Below are 13,530 nucleotides of genomic sequence, written 5' to 3' on the forward strand. Positions count from 1 at the left end.
GTTGTCCTGTGTGGTTCAGCGTTGCCCCTTCCCAGATGGAGAAGTTTCGGGTGTTCGAGCGGCAGTGTTTAAGACGCTGTACCGGCTTATATCGAACAGCCGAGTCTTCTTATGTGCATTATTTTTCCAACGAGGTCCTATACAACGGGGCTCGAATCAACAGAATTGACAATTTCGTGATAAAACTCGTTCGAGGTCACATTGCAAGAGCTATGTCTTCAACCAACAATTTAATTTTCGGGGCGTTCTATCCGAACGACGAGTATTTTGAGAGTGCACGCTTGAGCGGCTTCATTCCCCCAGAGGCATTCCTCTTTTTAGATAGATGCGGTCTGATACAGGATAGATTGGCAGTTCCGTTAAACTACCACGTCAGACGAAGAACCGTGGATAGGCGACTCCTGTACAATCGGGACGTCATGGCACAAGGCGGAGCAGAGCTCCTTCGGTTCAGTAGGGCTGTGTCCGAACGGGACCGAACTGATAGGGTGAAGCAGGAGAACCAGTTTTGGTGGCTTCAATCGGCACTTGATATTGGGTAGTCGGGATGGGGTTTTAAGCCTTGGCCGGCTTACATACTTGTTTTATGTTTAGGGTTTAGTTTTAGGTAGAATAGGCATGGTGGCACGAAAAAAAAAATAAAAAAAAAAAAAAAAATAATAAAAAAAAAAAAAAAAACATTAAAAAACAAAACATAAAAAAAAAATAAAATAAAAATAAAAAAAAAAAGACAACGAAATATGAAAAACAAAAATGTTAGATAGTTAGATTTGCTGCTGTGGTTGTTCTAGTTTTAAGTAGTTTATAGGTAGAATAGGTAGTTTAAGTTAGTTTTTAAGTTTTATTTAAGGACCTTATTTTAAGTAGTTTGTAAGTAAAAATACATAAAAAAAAAGGTTATTGATATTAGTTTTTTTCAAAATTTTCTAATAAAAACAAAACAAATAAAATTTAAATTGAAGTAAAATAGATCTTAAGGCCGAAAGGCATTAGTAATTAGTGTTATAGTTTAGCTTAGAGTGTCCGTATGGGACCATTAAGTTAGTTGTAAGTTATGGATAATTAGGCTAGTTTTATGAATTTTTGTCTAGCTTTAAGATAGGTTTAAGATTGAATAAATAAAAATGAATTTGAAAAAAAAAAAAAAAAGTCCAACGCAATAACCATCATGCCACGGGTACTACTATACTACTACTATAAACCCACGATCAAACTTAAAAGAGCCATAAAAGTGTAGGAACGTTCTTGCCCTCTTGAATTCGCTGAAATTCCATTATTGTGATCTAGGAATCTTCTCCTTCCCCTTTTAATCATCTCTGAATACGACTAGTCCTACCAAAAGTTATGAACAAAGATCAATGCTGAAACGTTGTATGCTTATACCTTAGTAAAAACATGTCATAATCATCCTCTCTTTTACATTAAGGTTACTATCTTTAAATACAAGCAATTTTACACAAAGCAATGAGCAAAATTTTATGTACAAACCTTAAATGCTTATATATAGGTACATACGCTTCCCAGACTGCCCTTTATTTTTAATTTTTCTTAGAGAAAACTTTATCTTTCATTGTTTTTGGTATTGATAATTTATATATAAATTCTTTTTTTTTATTCTCTTCCTGTCCAAACTATTCCTAAAATAGTATCATTAAAAATACTTTTCCAACATCATAACAATAAAAATAATTGAAATTCCTGTGAATTCAATCAAATACATTAACTTTATCTAAATTCTATTTTCCATGACCTTAAAAATCCATCTAAAATCCCATTTCTTGAATTATATCAGCCTCCCCTAAGCCTCAGAGCGCGTCACAACTTAACTCAATCAAACATAAAATAACCAGTCCATTCCCCAAAACAAAACCACCATACCGCCACTCTGTGTACTCCTGCTATCTGTTGTCAACAGACTTAAATTCAATATAATACAAATTATACATACATATCTAAATACATTTTATGAATGTATAGGTAAGTGTACAATAAAAAAATAGATTAATTAGAGACAGTCCAAGGCTTTAGACTTTCGCTCCCGCACTCTCTCTCTCTCTTTTTTGTCTGAACATTCGAATTTTGGACACATACCGGAAATAGAAGAAAAACAAACAACAGGACAAAAACCCGAAAATCATTTAAAAAGGAGATACTTTAACCCCAAAAACAACAACAACAAAACAGGACGGAACGAATGGTAAAAGAATATACAATAAGAATCCTGTCAAAAAAGGCGAGCAATGTTTTGTGACCCCAATTCCATAATCATCGTATACTCGTCACCCACTGCGAATCCTTTTATAAAACAAAACAAAAAAAGTATGTAGTTCAGGTTCCACTCCCCAGCGGACTGTAAACAAGAAGAAAGAAAAAGCATGATTAAGAAAAATAATAATAATCAACGAGTTGAAAAATCGAGCTTTTCCTCTCATTTCTGCAAAGATTTTGAAGTTTGTCGCTCCTGGACTGAGGGAAGTAGAAGAATCCATTGGAAGAATCATGCGCTCTCTGGTGACGGTGAGTTGTGGCGCACTTGACTCGGACTCCCGACGACTCTCAACTGGAACTGGAAGAACTTAATCCATTTTCATATGTAACGATTTTTTTCTACTCACCTACTATAGGTTTTCCTCTTTAGTCTTCGGTATCGTTTTGAAAGGCATAAATGTCCTGTCGTGTTCCATATTGAAATTCGCCGTCGCGTTTTTCTTTCATTTTATTATATTGTCTTGCTTTTCACAACAACAAAAACAAGAAAGACAAATTTGAATGGGTCTCCCCAAGGATCTAACAAAAATATTTAATTAAATCCTTTAACGCACAGAAAAACAAATACATACCTTCTACCGATCAAAATTGGGATCTATTTATTTTTATTTCATTCGCCATTAAAAGAGAATGATACCAAAATTTGTGTTTTGCGAAAGAAAATCCCAAGGATATACGAAATGTGTCCTGGATAGTATGTTGTAATTAAACTGAGAGTGAGTGATTGGAATAACTTCATCTCGTATTCATCCCTTTTTCATAGTATATTGCTTTGTGTATCAACAGAAAAATTATTGCCCAAGGAGCTCAAATTCATATTGGTGTATCTGTGTGGGGCAAATTTTTAAATACGCGGATCGTTTTCGGAGTGCTAAAATATATTATTTTTGGTTTTCGGAGTTGATATTCGAGGTAATATAATTTGCATTGTTTTTCTTTTCTCGTGTCAAGCAGCAAAAACACAAACACAAAATAAGCCCAAAAAGTGACGAGTTTTCAAAAAGAAAATTTAAGTTTGTGTACGTCTCACTTTTCACTTTTTAAGTGCATGAATTCCTTTTGTGGAATATAATCTTTTTGCCAATAAATTATCTCATTGTCCGTTCGTGAGTGTTATTCGTTTTATTGTCCTTATTGTCGTGTTGTGGTTTTTTTCGGTTTTTCTTCTTATGTGTGATGTATGCCATTTATAAATTTGTGTCAAATAAATGTCAAAAGGATACGATTATGTGTACACTTGAAAAAGGAATAAAATAAATATAATACACGATAAAAAGGATATATCATTCGTTCGTACAATTCAACTTGACATCCCCAATCCCCATACAACCCTACCACTCCATTTTGCTTGCTACTCTACATCTACATATCCTAGGGGCCGAAAAGGATACACAATCTGTGTTTCACTGCCAACTAAGGATAAATAAATGAGAAATCAGTTGAAAAAAATAAAAAATGAAAAAATAAAATAAAAATGAGAAAATAAGGACGTGTGTCTTTTGCGTGTTTGGTGCATCTTCCGTTTTTTCCGTTTAATATAAAAGTAAGAAAAAATACGAAAAGAGGCTAAAAGAATCAGAAGCCAAGTGCATACAGATACAAGGAGTTATAACGTATTCATATACCTATATCCTTTCGAAGCAGCCTTTTTTGTTTTGCCTGCACATTTGGGTTACCTACTGGTTGTGTTACCTACTTTGCTTTGTGAATGTGAAATGAAGAGCTGCTGTTACCATTACCACTTTTAGAAAATAAGTTCTAGGGTACGTGTGCATAACGTTTGGGAATGCTTCTTTAATTTTTTTTTGTGTGTGTTTTTTTCTTGCATCCTGGATTTAGCCTCTTTCCATCTGGCAAGGATACATTCAAGAAAAGTTTAAAGAGTGAAAAATGTGTCTTAAATAGGCCAATATATAGATAAAACAGTGCATTTTGAAAAAAAGGGATACAAGTGTAGGAAAAATAAAACTCCGACGACACGACGTTATATTTTACAACAATTTCCTACTGTTTAATTGTGTATGTATAACTACATGTGGCATAGGTTTAATTTTTCTTTCAATAAAAAGAAACCCGACCAACGCAATAACCTCATTGGAACACGGGAATGCACCGAATTGAAGTCGAACTAAACTCCGCATGCAAACAAAGGATTTCTTCACAATCAATAAAACAAGGTAGGTTTCTTAATCCAGAATATCTACCTAAATAATTGAGTACTATTTTTTCGCATGTGATATAAAGGTGCAGGGCTTTAAAATTTATAAAATTCTTGCTTCATAACTACAATTGTGATTAATTATCTCCATTAACCTGATTTAAGTTGGAATTAATTTATAAGAACTTTTTGAGGGTTGTTGTTGGCTGCTGTATCCGTATATAAGTATGAGTGCTTGTTTGGAAGGGTGTTTTTGTGGGGTTTTTGCTGCTGATGGTGGTAGTGGTGAGGCTGAGGAATTCTAAGAAAATATATGGGTGTTTGAGATGCGGAATGAAAGGTAAAGGTGGTAATGATCGATAAAGATAAATTGATTCTGCTGTGAGTTACCTACAAGGAAAAACCTGTGGTTTGAGTAGAAGATGTGAAGGACATTTGCAGAGAGATTTGTTATAAGAGGGGCGAGGTAAAGATGGATGGAAAAACTGGTATTTTGTGTGTGTTGCGAAGGTTTCCTTCACATCATGCTGTTGATTCAGGTATTGAAATAAACGATTTATATCGGTCGAAAGCAATTATGTTCGTTGGAAGCCGATTTTGTTATTTTTTTTCGCTTCGTGTTTTTTCTTTTTTTTTTCTTTATGAAAGAAGTGCAGATTGATTTTTATTCTTTTTCCATTGGGATTCTTTTTTTCTCTTGCTTACCCTTAAAGAGAGTTCCATTTTTGGTTAACATTAAGGTGAAGCTAAAGATTTATAGCTTAGGATTGGTAACCTACTATGTATGTGTACTTTGCTATGTATATATGTATCATAAGTTAGGTTTTTTTAAGCACTGTTCAGCTTTTTGAAGCAAAAAAATGGAGTATATTTATCTGAAAGAGAAAATCCATATTCTTGTATTTTTGTACTGCTGTTTCGAAGAAAGCGGAATTTACAACCTTTACAAATGAAATTGTTTTTTCTTATTTAATACAAAATTTTGTATTATAACTTAACCAAACAAATACAAAAAAAGGAAAATAGGCATATACTATAAGACCAGGTCAGAACACTGATAACTTTACATTTGTGTGTCCTTATAATTATATTTTTTTGAATTATCAATAAATTCTGTTTTAAAATCTTAAGCCGTATATTTTCTGTGGAAATATTCGAGGCGTTGAACCAATTTAGTATTTTTGGCAAGATTTTATTTTTGAAAGAAAAAACATGAATAGGATTTTTCTCAGTTAAACTTTAGAAATCAGTTTATTATTTTTTATCAAAATATTGAAGTTTAAAATCAGTTGTTAAGAATTTTTATTAGTATTATTTGAAGATTTTCAAAAAAGGGCCTGGGATGCGACTCACACTTATAACATCCCATCCCGTCTGTGGATTTGTCTTGCTTAAAACTTTTCAAAATGTCTATTATTTCTCATGTTTGTTCTCGTGTTTGTTTGTTTTTTTTTATGGGTTTACATTTAAATTTTTCTTGGAAAATTATTAAAACAAAAAATAAAAAAGATTCTGCATTCTTCGTGGAATCCTATATATTATAGAGCTGTCTTATCAAGAAAAACAGAATTCAACTTAATCACTGTTGTTATAATTGATTTACGTTTAGTCTGATATGATATGATATGATTAAAATAATTTGAGAATTATATAACTGTCAGGGCAATCCATTCTAGTTAACGTTCTTGTTTTTAAAAGAAGCTTATTTAAGAGGACACGATCAAAAAAGTATTGAATTTTATTGAAAAGCAACGTGATGTGTAAAAGTTAAAATTAATAAGCTTTCACCGAAACTAGCCTGTAGGTCTTTTTGTTTTACTGGCTTTAATACTATTTTTAGTTTTACATACAGTCAATTCTTCAATCTCAAAATGAAAACATCCAAGAATATAAAATTAAAGATTCACAAAATTTCAACACGTTATTTTCGATTTATAGTTTCGAATGATTTAAAATATTAATCGAAGATTTCAATTATGAAGTTTTGAAATTGCACTCATTTCAGGTTTCATATTTTGACACAGTAATTCCTGTGATTTTTCTGTGATTCCCAGTCTTCAATAAAAAAAAAATTGTTCGCGATTGTTAACGTTTTAAGTTAAAAAATATATCTATTTAATATTATTTTAAAAATGCCAATATGTTCTCTAATTTATTTTAGTTTTAACACCCCAATTGAAAATTGTCATTCAAAAAATGCGACCGCGACCCACACTGATAACTTTTCATCCCGTCTGTCGATTTATCCTGATTAAAAGTTTTTTGTATTGCGTTAAAAAAGTTGTCAGTTTTTTTTACCAACAACAATTTTTGAATATAATAAAATAGTTTTATTTCAAAATCTAGTTTTCTTAACACAATTTTTAGTCGAAAATCCATTTATACCAATTTTAGTAGCATTTCTTTAAAGTTTTTATTTCTAATATAAATAAATACAAATTGAAATTTCAAGTCAATATCTTCTATTGTTCACTAGATATCGAGAACCAAACATCAATTTAAACCAAATTTACGTACAATTTTTATGAAATTTATGTACGACTTTTTGTAGATTTTTTTTTAACTGTTGGATTTTTATAAAAAAAAATTTTTAATGTCGAAAACAATATTTTCTGTGAGATAAAATAAGTTTGAAGCCAATAGATTTTATTTTTGAAAAGATATTTGAATCTAAAATCAATTTTTATCAACAAATTTTGTTCGGTTTAAATTTTTTGTAAACAAACTCTCAGTTGAATTTTTCTCAAAATGTTACTGAATGTTGCCAACAATATTTTTAAAAAGATAGAATTAGTTTAAGGCCAATACCTCAAAGTTTTGAAAAGATATTAAGTCGAAAATCAATTTTTACCAACTTATGGTAATTTTTTTTAAGGTTTTTATTTTTTTGTAAAAAAAACTATCAAATCGATTTTTTGAAAATTGAATGAACGTTGCCAATAATATTTTTTATAAAAAAAATCAATTTCAAGCTAATATCTCAAATTTTTGAAAATAATTTACCTGTTTTTTAAGCTGCTATGGTAAAAAAAAACACCTATGCAAGTTTTTTGCACTTTCCGCACTATTATCATCAACCTACAAATTTAATTGTAGGTCGATATCTCTACTGGTTTTTGAAGTATGGACGACGAAAAAGAACTTCGCGAACGTACGGACTTACAAACGTACGTACACACGCACGCACAGACGTATTTCCAAAACTCATTTATTTCGACTCTATTGACCTTGAAACGTCGAAAAATGTCAAAATTTTCAATTCGACAGATCGAACCCATTACAATAACTTCTTATGGGAAGTTAATAAAAGAAAATGGGATGCGCCCTACACTGATAGCTTCCCATCCCGTCTGTCGATTTGTCTTGCTTAAAAGGTTTATAGGGTTTCGTGTTTTTTTGTTTACGTCTTGAGTTGAATTATTCATAAAAAATTAAAAATTACCAACAATATTTTTTGAAGTTAATATCATAAATGTTTTAAAAGATATTTTAGTTAAAAATCAAATGTTACTAGTTAGGATTTTTCATCTTGTAAAAAAACTGCCCAATATTTTGAATAGCGTGAAATTACTTTGCAGACAATATCTTTACTTTTAAAAGAAGGTATCTAAGTTGAAAATCATTGTTTCCCAATTTTTAATAATTTATTTATTTTTAGATTTTTATTTTTTGTAAGAAAATTGTCAATTCCATTTTAATTAAAATTTAAAAAAAATAGTTTGGAGATAATATCGTTTCTTGTTCGAAAAATATTCGAGGCGAAAACTATTATATATTATTTTGTTTTTTTTTTTTATTTTTTTTAATTTACAAAATAAACTGTTAGTTGATATTTTTTTCAAAATTCCGTTAGTTTGATATGACGTCACAGCTTACATATAATATAAAATTTAATTCAAGTCGCTAGCATTACTGGTGTTGGTTTTGTATTTTATTTTTCTTAAAATTTAACTAAAATTTAGCAACAATATAGTTTACATATGGTACAAAATTAGTTGAGGTTTATGTTTTTGTCCCCGAGATTTTCAATCGAAATTTAATTTTTACCAACCTTAGAAACATTTTTTAGAAAGTTTTTATTTCTTACAAAATAAAATAAAAATTGCATTTTTTTCAAACATTCTTTTACATTAGAGACAAAATTTAGCATAGAATGAAATCATTTTGAAGTCAACACCTTCATTTATTGACGATATATCGACAATCGAACAGCAATTTTTTACTAATTGTGTCTCGATTTTTTGTAGTTTTTGGCGTATAAGAAAAAAACTGAATGTTGGATTTTTATTAAAATATCAAATATTGAAAACGAAATGTTTTGTGAGATAAAATTAATTTTTTGCTAGGGTAGTCCAAAATCAATTTAATCAACTTTTAATAATGTTTTTTGAAGGTCTTAATTATTTGTAAAACTCCGAGTAAAAAATTCGATGTGACAAATATTTCTTTTCAATTTTGTTTGATTTTTTAAAATTATACTTATTTGGTATCACGTCACATTATATAATAAAAAATTAAATTGAAGTCGTTTGCGGTATTTGCTCCTGAGATCTTCTGGGTCGGCCAAAATGTTCACTTTTTTCTTAATTGCCATAGTAAAAAAACACCTATTTAAATTTTCTGCATTTTTCTGTATATCTAAATTTATTTGAAGCTGATATCTCTACTGGTTTTTGAGCTATGGACGTTAAAAAATGATATCCCAAAAACATCTCTCTAAAAATCTCTGATTTAAATTCCAGGGACCTTAAAACTTCGAGTATAATGTCAATATTTCCAATTCAACAAATTGGAACGATTTCAGTTACTTCCTATGGGAAGATAAGCAAATACACAACTGTGTTGTACAAACCTACTCATTCATGCAAACAGTCTGTTTAAAATATATTATGTATTTAAAGATTTAAAAATGTACATCCAAGAAATGGATGTTTTCAAAAATTTAAACGCCACTTGATTTCTCAAAAGAAAACTTAATTTTTAGAAACTTGTATTTAAAAATCGTTAGAGCATTTTTTAAATAATTTTGTGTATATACCTTTTTTTAAATTTTAGTTTAAAAATATTTTTGGTGTGCAATTATTTAGAGCTTATTAAAATACTTTTTTTAAGATATCGAATTTTAAATACTAGTATTGATCATCAAATTTAATTGAAAAATTATAAGAAAGTTGGGTTAGAATTCCTGTATGGATCATAATACTGTTTTTAAAATACTGTATCTCAAAATACTGTATTTCAAAATATTGTATGTAAAAAATACTGTATGATAAAAACTCTCAAAATTCTGTATCTTAAAATTCTGTTCATCAAAATTTTGTATTTCTAAATGCTGTATATAGGCTGTAATTCAACACCGATCTTATATTAAAATCAATTTTTAAATAAACACTGAAAAATGTATATTTTGTTAAGATGCACATTTATGCTGATTTGTATTGTACATTTGAGCTGATTTGTTTTATCAGAAAACTAATTGTGTTTTTGTGAAATATTGGGTGGTCTCTCAGCCATGATGAATGTTGGTTTCTATCTACATAAACACGGTCTTTTGAGTTATCGCAAAACAAAGAGTAAAGCTGTGTCAAATTGTATGATCTTGGTGGCCAGTTGATATCGCCACGACGAGAAATTACGCGGTCAGGAAATGTCTCTTGTAATATTCGCTGGAGTTTTGTGGCATGTGGCACCGTCTTGTTGAAACCACATATTCTCCAAGTCGTACTCTTCAACAGCAGGAAAAAAAATAAGTTGGTTATCGTATGACCATAACGCTCCGAATTGATGGTGGCAGTCGTTCCACCGTCGTTTTCAAAGAAGTTAGGTCCAATCACACCTCCGGACCAAAGAGCGCAATAAAAAAAAAAGCTGTCCACCGCCTGTTGGTATACTTGAAAAACCTTTACTCCTTCCTCGAAAATCTAAAGTTTTTTGAAAATAGCTATGTTTCATCTTTCACGATTGAAAAGATTAAAAAAAAAAAGAATTTTCTTATACTTTTAAGGATATGATTATTTTTGAGATCACTTTCATTTAAACGGGATATAAATAGTTTAAGCTTCAACTTTACTTTAGATCTTTTCACTTGAAAACTTCAGAAATTCTTTATACCGAAATTGTACAAGAATTAAAATTTTGTCAGAAGTAAAAAAACACGTTGTATTTTCATCTACGGCTGTAGTAGCATACTAAGTTTTAAACAATAAAACGAATTTTGTCTCCAAAGTAGGAAACTAAATTGTGTCCCAAAATAGGTAGTCGATATATTGGAATGCCAAAGACAAAAGTTCGCTTTATAAGTTGTAATAGAAACGCTGTTTGATTGTTTACGTAAGATATGAGAAAGAAGTCACATGTCTGTGCAGCAAAACTAAGGAATTAGTTCAACACAGTTGCCATTTTACTATGTATGGAGTTCTATTTTTGTTCGTTAATCAAAAGGTATGATGGCTTCATCCCATTCATTAAAAACGTTAGAGTGAAATATTTAATGTTTAATATCTCTTCACTATCAGCTTATTTTTTAAGGTTTACCAAAACTTTAACTTGAGACTAGAAATTCAGAGATTAATTTGTCCTATGACCCTCTAGAAGAGACAATAAAGGTCAGACGAAAAAGAACCACCTTAATGTACACATATACAGAATAACGAGGCACTTATACCGAGGTATATTTCTATAGTAAGAGCCTTAACCTTTTGTAAGGGGATTTAGTATTTTCTAAATTCCTTTTTTCCCTAAGAATCCAAATTAAATTCTCTTAAGGTTCGAGTAAAAGGTCAAAAGCAAAAATATGGAGCTATTTAATTATTCAAAAACATGATGGACCAACAAAATAATGCGAGCCATATAGACTCGTAATAGTATTTTATACGATACAAAAATGTCACATAAGTAAATATGTATGTTTATGTGGGTACCTATCTCAGTATATAATCGAATCTTAAATCCTATTTGAAAACAAAACGAAAAATATCTTAAGTTCCTTTTCTCTTTAATGCTTTGTATCCCTGACCTTGTCAATGAGAATTTATTTTGTTTTTATACGATATAATTTTAAATGTGAATAAGTTGTTTCTGTTCATAGAAGAATGTTTATATATATGTATCGATATATATTTTTATATTTTCTTCAACCGTGAGGGCTTAGTAAAAGCTTTTTTCCTTTCTTCATCAATATGGCAGACAAGAAAAACGCAAAAACAAAAATAAACTCCCAATCTTGAATCTCTTATAATTGATGGCACATTCATTATTCACCGACATCCAATTTAGTCGGCACAAAAGTAATTATGTGTCGATAATTAGAACCGTGTCCAGAATATTGAAAAATTTAGTATACGAATCGATCCCACCCCCACCCCACTCTCTCTCTCTCACTCTCTCAGTCAGTCCATGTCCTTATACTTCCCTTGTTCTCTCTCTGTCGTTTTCAGGTAGAAAAGGTTTTTGTGATTGTGGCGAAATTAAAAATAATGAATTATGTATGTATTTACATATACTTGATAATGTTTAGACAATAGAGACAAATAATTTGAAAGTTATTTTAATTTTGTTTTCATTTGGATTTTCGCATAAGTGAGCTAAATAAAAATGTTTAGATATTAAAATAAAAAATACTTCATGAAATTGATTAGAGCAGATCCAATTTAAGGGTAGCTCACTTTTATTTTTCTTACAATTCTCCCGTGATAAAAAATACTTCATGAAATTGATTAGAGCAGATTCAATTTAAGGGTAGCTCACTTTTATTTTTCTTACAATTCTCCCGTGATATGAAACTTAACATTCAATAACAGAAACGGAGAAAACATATTCGAAATTTCGAAACTAAATTTCAAAAAAGATGCTGGGATGCGACCCACACTGATAACTTCCGATCGCGCTTGTGGAATGTCCCCGATAAAATGTTAATAACAATATTTTGTGTTAGACAACAAATTTGAAGTCAATCGTCTTAAAACATTTCTTGTCAGTTGTTTTTAGGTTGCGTGTTTTGCAAAAAAAGTCGTCAATTGAATTTTTCTCAAAAATTAGCATAAAAGGTGCTTCCATATTTAAATATGATTTCATAAGTTCTATTTCAAAACTGTTTTTGTGCCTGACATTTTTAGTCGAAAACCAATTTTTTTCAATTAAGGCTGCATTTTTTGAAATATGAATTGGGCCATTATCTTATTATTATTATATTATTAGCAGAAGGACTTAATTGAACACTAATTTACATAACATCTTTAATTTTATTTTATTAATAAATACTATGATAAACATAAATTAAATAAAATCACAGTTAATGTTTACTAAAGTGCCAATCGTTGAACAATATTTTTGGTCAGCCTGCCTTTTGTCAATACAAATAAACTCGATGGCCACGTATAATTGCCCATGCGAGAAACATGGATTCTCTAAGTCTAAGCCGAAAATAGACATTGTTTGTGTTTGTGATTTGTTAATAGTCATCGCGAAAGCTAAACGGATAGGAAATTGCAGTGTTTTGAAAGGTATTGGAGAATCTGACGGTATCATTGGAATGCGTGGTAACAGAACGATTTCTCCTTTAAACTTTCCTGCCAAAATAGTTGCTTCGAGAACATTTCCGGTGATTTTTTTGATTACCAAACGTGTACCGTTGCATAGTTTAGGGGGCTTCAAATTACGCAGAAGAATAATCGGTGATCCAATTTGTAACCGAAGATTGTGTGGTGGCATTCCTGATATGTCTAAAGAACTCAAAAATTCAATTGGAAAATTCATTGCCTCGTCTTCATCGACAGTAGCGTCGATTGACTTAAACGACATTATATCGCCTGGTAATATTTGTTGTATCTGGTAGTTAATTAGATTTACATCAACATTTTTTGCTGCCAAAATAGCACGATTACTGAACCAATTGTGATTTAGATAGTTATTTATTTTATCTGGGAAGACGCTCTCGATCAGATATTTTTAGTTTCAACAGCAGTACAGAAATTGTCTGGCAATCTTATGCATAGATATCTTGAATAAATTCCACTTCACCGTTTCCAATTTCTAATAGTTGCTGAGAAAATACTCGTGCTGTCGGATCATTTTTGAGTTGTACTCGCATGTTTTTTGTTAACCTT

General features: G+C 30.5%; 1 protein-coding gene across 1 annotated transcript in view; it reads left to right on the plus strand.

Annotated features, from left to right (window-relative positions):
• The first annotated feature begins 2,655 nt into the window (after positions 1-2,655).
• The window catches only part of LOC129953762 (neuroligin-3), a 276,340-nt gene continuing 265,465 nt past the window's right edge, over positions 2,656-13,530 (plus strand). The window contains exon 1 of the mRNA XM_056067200.1: positions 2,656-4,445. The gene's annotated coding sequence lies outside the window, so the exon portion shown is untranslated. The remainder of the gene's footprint in view (positions 4,446-13,530) is intronic.

Source organism: Eupeodes corollae, chromosome 1 (genome assembly GCF_945859685.1).
Source record: "Eupeodes corollae chromosome 1, idEupCoro1.1, whole genome shotgun sequence".
Lineage (NCBI taxonomy): Eukaryota > Metazoa > Arthropoda > Insecta > Diptera > Syrphidae > Eupeodes > Eupeodes corollae.